The sequence below is a fragment of the Lathyrus oleraceus genome, chromosome 1 (assembly GCF_024323335.1).
Source record: "Lathyrus oleraceus cultivar Zhongwan6 chromosome 1, CAAS_Psat_ZW6_1.0, whole genome shotgun sequence".
Classification (NCBI taxonomy): domain Eukaryota; kingdom Viridiplantae; phylum Streptophyta; class Magnoliopsida; order Fabales; family Fabaceae; genus Lathyrus; species Lathyrus oleraceus.
In genome coordinates, this window is record NC_066579.1 from 458,885,741 (window position 1) to 458,895,267 (window position 9,527).

A 9,527-nucleotide genomic window follows, 5' to 3' on the forward strand; every position below is an offset into this window, starting at 1 on the left:
ATGTCCCAAAGATCCTTATCCGCTTCCTCACATTGATCGACTCATAGACGGGGTTTCCAGTTTCCGTCTTCCCAACTTCATGGGTGCTTACTCGGGTTACAATCAGATACGAATGAATCCGTTGGATGCTCCCAAGACAACATTCATGACACACATGCGTAATTATTATTATGAGGTGATACCTTTCAGACTGAAAAATGAAGGGGCTACATACCAAAGACAGATGGATGTGGTATTCGCTTCACAGATAGCGCGGAACCTGGAGGTATATGTGGATGATATGGTGATCAAAACCCCGAAAAACTAGAAACATATCAAAGATTTAGAAGAAACATTTACGTTAATTAGAAGTTACAACACGAGGCTTAACCCGGACAAGTGCACTTTCAGGATACAAGTCGGAAAATTCCTTATGTTTATGTTGATCAACCGAGGAATAGAAACAAATCCGGATAAATATCAAAAGATCATTGATATAAGAAGTCCATCAATAATAAAAGGGGTACTACAGTTAAGAGGACGATTATCCACTTTATCACTATTTTTTTTGTCTTATGCACATAGTTGCAATGCTCTGGAAGGTTGTCCATATGGTGCCACGTGACCAGCTCCTCTTACAGCGGGCTAAAGTTAACAATTTTCCATACTCAGTTACCCAATCTCCAACCTACATATAAATTCATTTGAGTCAATAACATTATAAAACTATATTCAAATCATATTTTAATATTCATAAAATGGTTGATTATTAATAAAAATGTACATTTATCTGTCCTTTGTGAAACCAAACTCTATATTAACCAATAATCTTGAATTTTAGGTCATGAGCTAGTTCACGAATGAGTGTTCGAGTACCTAATAATGGCACCATGGAATCTTGATCTCCATAGTCACAATATATAATTTAACACATAAATTTTTATTACAAAAAATGTAAGAATACATAATAATACTATATGAATTTCATTTGTTAAAATTAATTACCTGTAAAACTATCCGTTTCAAACTTAGAAGCATGTCAATATTAGGATCGAATAGACTATAATTTAAAAAACTATAATAAAGAAAATATGTGTATGAGATAATCAACATATATTAAGATAATACAATAAAATAATAAATTCTAAATTCTAAATCCTAAACATGAAAATATATATTATTATTTGAACTTACTCACTACACATGGACCATGAATATGGCAAACTTGTGCGGTTAGCATGAGAGCCTTTTGAACTTCTTGGAGATTAAGGTAAAAATCACTTTCATAGTCCAAACAAACATCTACACTTAAACTTATTTTAGTAGCCTACAATAATGAAATAACCAAATTAATTAACTAATAAAAACTATCATCACAAATTCATAATAACCTAGTTAACAAGAGGAAAATTGTACCATCTTTTTCATTTTGAGTTCTTGTTGAACTATGGATGGATAACAAACATCAAGAATCACATCGTAGTTTTTGGTATACTCGCCCACAATTTTATTAGCATCATTTATAGCTTTATTGCATGGTTTGGATAAATGATGAGGATTTGCATAAGTATAATCATCAAAATCACAATCATCCGTAAGAGCAAGATCAATTTCAAAAATCATTTCGTGTGACCATAAATATTCATATGTTGTTTGTGCATCACGATCCATTTTCAGAAGTGGAATTCCAATCTAATAAACTCGAGAAATATTCATATGTTGCCTGTGTCTTCAATATTGGAGAGGTCTTCTATATTTAGAATTTGGAGAGCGTATCTTTTACGGACGAAGTTGAAGGAGAATGACGATCTAAAACGCAGCGGAAATTAAAATTTTTCTCCTTTAGTGATCCTTACGAATGAGCATGATCAGCGATAGAATCGTTACTTCTTTTGGCGATTGAAACCCTTAATGCAGATCGAAGGAGTGATCACGAACGTTGAATGATGACAACGCCTCTACTCAGTCCACACGAACGAATTCCTTCAGTCTCAATGCTAGCTGCTACGAATGAAGGCTTTGAGTGAGTGAGTGAGTGAGAGAGAGAGAGAGAGAGAAAGAGAGAGAGAGAGAGAGAGAGAGAGAGAGAGAGAGAGAGAGAAACGAAATTTTCATCTGCACAAATGTTCTATTTATAGAATCACTTGTGTGGCTGTAAACTAAAAATCTCACTTAAGTGTATGTGACCCATATCTTATGATATACCAAAATCACTTAAGCGTGTGGTACCTTACCATATTTCGTATTCTACTTAAGTGCATTGTACCTTACGATGTTTTACAATTCACTTAAGTGCACCATACCTTACGGTATTCCTTATTTACTCTATCTCTCATAAATCCGTCCTTTTTGTGTGTGACCCTGTAGGTTTTCGCGACATTGACAATTATATTAAATCACGTATTTAACAGAATAAACAGTGAGCGGTATCTAGCAACACATCACTGCTACCCAAGACACGAAAATGTCATTTGATATGATAAATCCTTTTGTGATAATACTTATGTATAAAATTACCATTTTGCCCTTATGTCTACATTGAACACAAGGCATAGACCGTGTCATCCTTGTCCAGTTCAATATTGGGCCCGTAGACATTTATCCTGTTACGCAGGATGGGCAAATTCCATCTAGGTCACTCATGTCCCTCAACATGCTTCGTGAAGTACCCATCAACTGTCTTTATGGTCATCAAGTTACGCATAACGTTTGGTCAGCAATAATGCACTTGACTCTACATCTAGGGTCCATAGTGGTTTCAGGTCGAAGGGTGGTATACACCATTATCACCATGAGAATAACTTATGACACTTTGCATAACATTCTATATAGTATACTCATAATGGGTCAATCCAGTATAAATATTACTTCTAATATTCATACATATGTTTAAGACTTGATAACTCTTTATCCATGATCCATGAGATGTGATCACCAGTCTATATACATAATAGTCTTAATGCTTTAATGTTATCCTACTTCACAACAAAGCTCGACTACAAATACTTTAAGAATAATGTCCTTATGTTTAATGAGATCTCATGATTAAGTCACACTTGATACATTAAACAGACTAGCTATTCTAGGGACTTTATTAAACAAACATAATAAAGAAAAAACCTTTTATTATTAATAAATATTTCGATAAAAGTACCAAAAATATTGGCCTCTAGGGCTTACACCAACAAAAGCTAGTCTTTTTGCCCCCAGCGAATCCTTAGGCTATAGTATTAAGTGTGTTGTGTACATAGTTGTTGACCTTGCCTTGTAATGTTTCTTTCTCCTTACTGGGTACGAGATTCCCTGCATCGTCTCGCTCGTGGGAGCTAGATTTTTCTGGTCCCCGGGAGGAATCACCCTTGACATACTTTTTGAGGTGTCCCTTTTGGATCATCCTCTCAATCTCTTTCTTGAGTTTGTACAATCCTTGGTGTGGTGTTCTTTGACCATACGGAACTTGTACCATCTATATGGCTAATGACCCATTACGTATGCCTTCATAGCTTGAGGCTTAGGATTGTAGTGCAGGTGAAAAACCTCCCATCAAATCTGTTCACTGCGAGTGTTTAAAGGCGTGAAGCTCTCCGCCGTCTTGCCTACTCTCTTGAATATAGTATTGTCTTTGATGGGAGAGTTATAATTACTCTTTTCAGGGTGTGTGAATCTTCGACATTTGGAATAAGCTTCTTGATGTCTCGCGCCTTCTTCTCGATATTGGTCTCCTCGCCTTTTATGTAACATTATGCTCTGTGACCATTTCTGCTAACGAAAGTGATGGCTTATGGGGGATATACTCATTAAAGTGCCCCATCTTGAGTCCATTTTGGAACGCCCCCACAAACATTTATTGGTTTGGGGGAACGACCCTGATGGTGGGTTCGTTGAACCGGGTGAGATAGCCCCTCAACCGCTCCGATGGACTCTATCATATATTGAACAGACTGATGGTAAACATTTTCTTGACAGTGGCAGCAAACTGATGCACAAGTTTCCTTACTAGCTCATGATAACTGGTGATGGAGCCTCGGGATAGACCCATTTACCATTGTAGGGCGACATCACTGAAGGTGCCAAACAACATCTGGTAAGCGATAAACGCATAATGTTTCTTATTTATTTTATTTCCATTTTCATGAGTGGTTGCATCATTTTAGTTATATTTTATGTGTTTTTGTCTTCTTTTCATGTCTTTAGGTAATAAGAAGGTATTGGACCGAATCAGAGTGAAAAAGACCAAAGATCTCACAAAATGGGCTCTTGTCATACCAAATTTCCGTGACCAACACGGCCTGGCCGTGTCCCATGACACAGACCGTGTTGGCCCATTGGCACCCCTCCCATACAAGAAAGTTGTGGTTGACATGGCTTGACCATGTCCCCTAACGAATCGTGTCAGCTTGTTAGCAAGTTTTGATTTCATGATTTTTGAGCAGTTTTTGTGACCTTCTGGCATCCACAACATCCCACCCATTGATGAATATTGATTAGTAGTAGTTAAGCTCACAATTATTAGCTATTATGAGCCACATATGGCATAGTTTATTATAAATAGATGCTTAGGCATGTAGGAAGACCATCGCTTCTACTACCTATCATACATTAGAATTGCTATTTTTCTCTTTGTATTTTGCTTGGATTCTTAGCTTAAGTTCTTGAAAACTCTTGAAATCCTTCTGCACTTTTGGTATTTTATCTTGCCATCATTTTCATTTAAAAGTTATTTCTCTTATTTACTTTACTTTATTTATTTACTTGTAATGTCTTTATCTTATTTGATTGTTGTCCATCTCACCATGAGTGAGTATATCCATAGGGAAATGGGGTTATGAAAGTCTATCTCATGACAAACCTTAATTGAATTGTCCATTTGTAATTATAAGAATTGAAAGTTTTATCTATTTAGGATTCGAGATCTTGACCATGTCTCTGTTGGTTGCGAAAGCAAAGACAATATAGAAGTTGACCATTTATCGAAAGATATTGATTCGACTTCTGAAAGCGGATTACTAAATGGTTGAGTTCGAGGCTCCATTGATAAGGCAACTTTATCTCAATTGAGAAACAATCAAGATGCGGCGCCACGTGACAAGGTGTAACACTCTTGATTGAACCACTTAGCCGCGCCCGAAACACGTTTAGATTCCACACACCACGAAAGTGGGTGTCACACAAAATCATCTAAATTTCTATAAAAATAACTTAGAGATTCTCGTAATTCAAACATGGATGATCATAAGGGTTAGTCTAGATGGATGATTATAACCCGTAGTCAAGCTTTTAATTATTTGTTAAATTTCAATTTCTATTTGCACCAAACAAAACTCGTTTGTGATCGCTTTATATAAACAAAATTTTAGTAAAAATTATGTTATCAAACATCTCTCTGTAGGATCGATCTTTTTACTAATTGACATAACCATGCACTTTTGGTTCACACACTTCAGCAACTTTCACTTTGGGGAGTCAGACGCTACAATGATGTCTATCTATGTGTTGACGGGGGCGATATGTTCATAAGGATCAATGCGCCAATCCAACTTGGCCAAAGATGGAGGTGTGAATTCTTCAGGGACATGTGATTCCCATATCTCTACTAAGAGTGGCTAGGGATCCAACCCTTCCATATCTTATGGGGGATTATAATCCTTCTAGCGTTGTCTAATGTTATAAACATTTCTCTTTAGTGTCTGATTCCGACAACTTAGTTCTTCTATGGCGATACACATCTCCGCAAGGGCATCAACATCATTATTATTGCAGGTACCCTATGGTGTAGGGGATGAAGCTATACTTTTAACCATGGCCAATGACAAATATATGTAAGACTGGAGGGTAACAATGGGTATGGTGACTGTAGTGAATCAGGTTTGTCCCATGTTAATTTTATCAGTGCCCCACGGTGGCTGCCATTGTACTAGTCAAAAAGTATAAGTGAACATGGTATCCCTATAAAGGTAGGGGACACTCAGAAGTCTTAGTAGGTTTATAACAATTGTGGTGGTTAGGGATTGCCCACGACAGCGAGATGCCATGTACGGTGGTTTTTTGGTGGTTTGAAGGGCATGCTCACTTAAGGTGAGAGGTTCAATATACAAGTGTGTTGTGTGTAAGTTAGGCTCTGTCCCTCCCCCTTGGAGATGTGTATATATGGGCCTTTTGGAACTAGGGTTTAGGATACCCTTAGAGGCAATAATTGCTCCCCATGACTAGGGGAGTCTGTTGACTACCTATTTTTCAGGGAGTCATGTTATTAATCCATCTCATATGACTAACGAGAGATAACAATGATATACATATCATATGTACCAAGGGCAAGCCCCCATGGTCTACGAGGATGTCACCTAGGAGACAGCACTCTAGGCGAGGACCTTGAAGTTGCCCATATTTGGGATTCTCATAAAAATAACACTACACCACCTATTTCCAGAAGTTAAAGAAGATGAGAAAAATGACGATGAAATCCTTCCTTCCTAGTCACATACATGAACTCCAAATCTCAAAACCTTCAATGTTTTCCTTCACTTCTTAAGGCCAAGGCTTCAACTTCTCATTTGATGCTTTGATAAAGGAATCCAATTCAAAATGATTGTTCGAGAGATGAAACTTAGATAAGAGGATGATGATGAAGTTAAATTTCTTACAAATTCTGAGTTTGAGAGTGGAATGAGTGAAACCCCTTATCGTCTTTCAAGGGTTGTTCTTGATGATGAAGGTGGATGATGAGTTCCTCTTTCTCTCTCCCCTTTTCTCAAACGCGTTCTCTCATGTTACCAATAAATAAGCCTTTTCAATCTAAAAGACCATAACATCATCCACTTAACTAGCGAAATCTCAATTATACCCTTTTTGCTAAGTGAGTGGATTAGTTGCTCTAAATACAATTCTCACTATATTAAGTCTATACTTGACTTGGTATGTCATGTGATACTATTGGAAGTTAACCAAAATAATCTTGGTGGTAAAATGACTATTTTACCCATAGATCTATACATTCTAATAGTCGACAAATGGACTAGATTTTCAACATGTATTTTAGGTCGGGATATTACAGAAATACTTAGGTAGAAATTATTTTTATGAACTTGGAAGAATATTTTTTAACTCATCTAATAATCTCTTGTAATCTCTCGTAAAACTCTTGAAGTACAATGAATCAGAGAGCTACCCTCGCTCCATAATACATCAATTTGATTAAACTGGGTACACAAATTATTTGTGTACTCGACTTTTATTTTATTCTTGCTCGTATAGATTTGCTAACACTTGTTGCTACGAATTAATTTTACTTGAGGCTATTTATTTTGGTTGTCATTAATATTTATCTCACACATTAAAGGTTTGTGTGGTTTGACCTTTCAATTTTACTATAGTTAAAAAATTAAAATAAAAATTAAAAATTAAAAATAAACCATTGTCATTACGAGGGAAAGTGTAAAGTCCAATTGTACACAAAACTTAGAGAGTCAGGTTAGAAATTCTTAGGATTCATTATCTAAGAGCTCGCAGATCATTGGAGATATCTAAGAGGATTGAGAAAGATTTTTAAATCTATTATGTTTCTGTGATTCTTATATTGAGAGTATGAGAGATTGAGAAACACTTAGGTAAAAACTATGATATATTCTTTTGAATTTGGAATGATATTTTCTCGTAACTCATCTTATAATCTCTAGTAAAACTCTTGAAGTATAGTGATTCAGAGAGCTACTCCTATCCTATAGTAGATCATTTGATTGAAATGGATAAATAAATTATATGTGTATTTGTCTTTTATTTTATTCTTGCTCGTGCGGATTCGCTAACACTTGTTGCTACAAATTAATTTTATTTGTGTCCATTTATCTTGGTTGACATTAATCTTTGTCTTAAACATCAATTTTTCTTGTATGGTTGAACCTTTCAATTTTACAATACTTAAAAGCTTAAACTCAAACATAAATAATAAAATAAAGGATTGTGAAAACTAAGACAAAGATAAAACAAATTATTTACATATTTTTAGTTTATTTGAGTTTTCTTAGAGGTCTACCAAGTTTTCTCTTGCGCATAATACAAATTCAACAAAATAAACTTGATGACTTACCGAGTTTACTCTATTCGAATTTACATTTGATTCAACTCAAAATTTATATCTAGATTTGTGGAATCATCTGATTCTACGAGTTAACTCACGATCTTAACAAACTCAAATAAAATATATTCTTACATAAAACTTAAAGCTTTGAAGTAAAATAAAAATTATCTTTTAACTTAACCAATAAAGTTATTCTTACATGTAGGTGGATTGTTTAAAATATTGTGTGATATACACAAATTGGATGTCAACCAGAAACCTTCAAAATTTTAGAGAGAATAAGACTATTAGAATCATATTCTATGTTTCCATATCATCATCTAAGAATATAAAAAAAAAATACAGGGTACATAAAATTAGAAATAGAAAAAATATATAAAATTATAAGCCTCAGATACAATAGTTAAATGACAACTTATGTGATATTATAACAAGGATTTTGTGCAAATTACAAATTAAAGAATTTTTTAAAGAAAAAAATGGCTTACCAACAACCTGTGTCGCTGTCTGTACCGTCGCTACTGAAAGAAATAAGAAAAAATATAGACTCAAAGTATACAAAAATTTGAAAATTTCAGCCATAGTTTTTATACCTTGCATGTACAAGAACTAGAGTGATGTTTTATATCTTTATAAGGTAAATTTTTTAAAACTTCAGCCATATTTTTTATAACTTACAATTTTGATATTTATAAAATTTTTGTTTCTCTCTATAACTTATCTAGTAAGGAGGTCAAATAAAAACGAAGGGATGAATTTTAACATTGCATGAATAGTTTCTTTTTTTATCCTTTCATTATTCCTAACTTTTCTTTACTTTTTAACCTTTCATGAAAGTTTATAAATGGACAGTTTTCTTTCTATATTTTGGTAAAGTTATTTGTTGCAACAATGCATCGTTTATGCAAAAGGAGAACGTATTTCAAGGTAATTTTATAATGACATGATTATTCTATATTATGATTCACTTATTGTAAATTAATATCGTTTTTTAAAATAAATCATATTTATTATGTATTGATATTGGTTGAAAATATATTAATATTTTTTTATGGTTAAGTATGATTGTCAATGAAGACCGTTGTGAAAATAATATCAGAATTATAAAGTATAATTATTTTTTTGATCAATAAGAAATCCATAAGGTAGAAAAGAAGAAAACAATGAAATTGATTATAGACTGTTATTTTTTATTTTATCTTTGAAACAAGATTACAAGTGACACAAAATAACAAATAACCTCTCTCACCCTAATTAGGATTTGCATTATGCAATGATGAGAGACTAGAATGCTATTTATAAGAAAACTAACATACTAAATTAATGGACTTTTACACACAGATCCATTACACAAGCTAACTTAGAGAAGAAACTAACTTAAACAATTGGACATAACAAACAAGACCAATTCGACATGCTAACAATCCTAGCATACTTCGACTACAACATGCGAACAGACTTCGACGACATGCTA

At 34.2% G+C, this 9,527-nt stretch overlaps 1 pseudogene; it reads right to left on the bottom strand.

Annotated features, from left to right (window-relative positions):
* Positions 1-552: 552 nt before the first annotated feature.
* Positions 553-3,445, bottom strand: LOC127115310 (serine carboxypeptidase-like 42; annotated as a pseudogene).
* Positions 3,446-9,527: the final 6,082 nt, after the last annotated feature.